This window comes from Penaeus vannamei, chromosome 21, assembly GCF_042767895.1.
Source record: "Penaeus vannamei isolate JL-2024 chromosome 21, ASM4276789v1, whole genome shotgun sequence".
In the NCBI taxonomy this organism is placed as follows: domain Eukaryota; kingdom Metazoa; phylum Arthropoda; class Malacostraca; order Decapoda; family Penaeidae; genus Penaeus; species Penaeus vannamei.
Window position 1 is genome coordinate 38,800,856 of NC_091569.1, and position 698 is coordinate 38,801,553.

The following is a 698-nucleotide window of genomic DNA, read 5'->3' on the forward strand; positions in this document are numbered from 1 at the left end:
AAACAGTTGTGTTCAGACATTCCTCATATTGTAAATGGTATGGATATTAAATCAGTGATGAAAATGTTTTGAGGTTTGTTTTCCCCTAAACTTGTGGAGACCATATGTAATGCTTATGAATACCTCCATGTGTTTTCGACATTTGTAATTGGTAAGTTATTCTTGCACCCTTTTTTTCAGGTTATGTTACAGCTTCAGTTTGCCTTCTGATGCTTTTCATACATTTCTTTGAAGGGTGGATGAGGCCTGTGGGACGTAATCTAAAATTGATTTCCCAATTATTTGAATGGGGCCCTAATATAAGGTGTTTTTACATAGTAAAATCAGAAACTGGCTATTATTTGTTTGTTGCTTTTGTAAAGAATTGGAATATCAGTTATAGCCTTTTTTGTAGCATCCCAAAACTCCAAACACTTAGATACATGTTTAATGTTGTATCATGGTTGCTACAAAACACGATTGTCATTGTAGTTTGCATTGACATGCAAAGTTTTAAAAAAGTGACTAGTAATTTTTCTTAATTTCACAAAAGAGAAGTCAATAGAAAACCATTAAAGTAACCAATATGCAGGTATGATATTAAACTACAAGCAAAATATTGTAGAAGTTTCAAATGATATGGAAAAAGTACTTGGCTTACTTTTGTGAATAAAAAATAGCAGTAAGATATTAGGAAAGACTAAATGTTTGACAATCAA

At 31.5% G+C, this 698-nt stretch overlaps 1 protein-coding gene across 4 annotated transcripts in view; it reads left to right on the plus strand.

The window, feature by feature from the left end:
* The window catches only part of Clc (clathrin light chain), a 30,926-nt gene extending 30,862 nt beyond the window's left edge, over positions 1-64 (plus strand). For all 4 annotated transcript variants that reach the window (XM_027353569.2, XM_070136152.1, XM_027353570.2 and 1 more), the window contains one exon: positions 1-64. This exon is cut by the window's left edge and continues 858 nt beyond it. The gene's annotated coding sequence lies outside the window, so the exon portion shown is untranslated.
* The last annotated feature ends 634 nt before the right edge of the window (positions 65-698 follow it).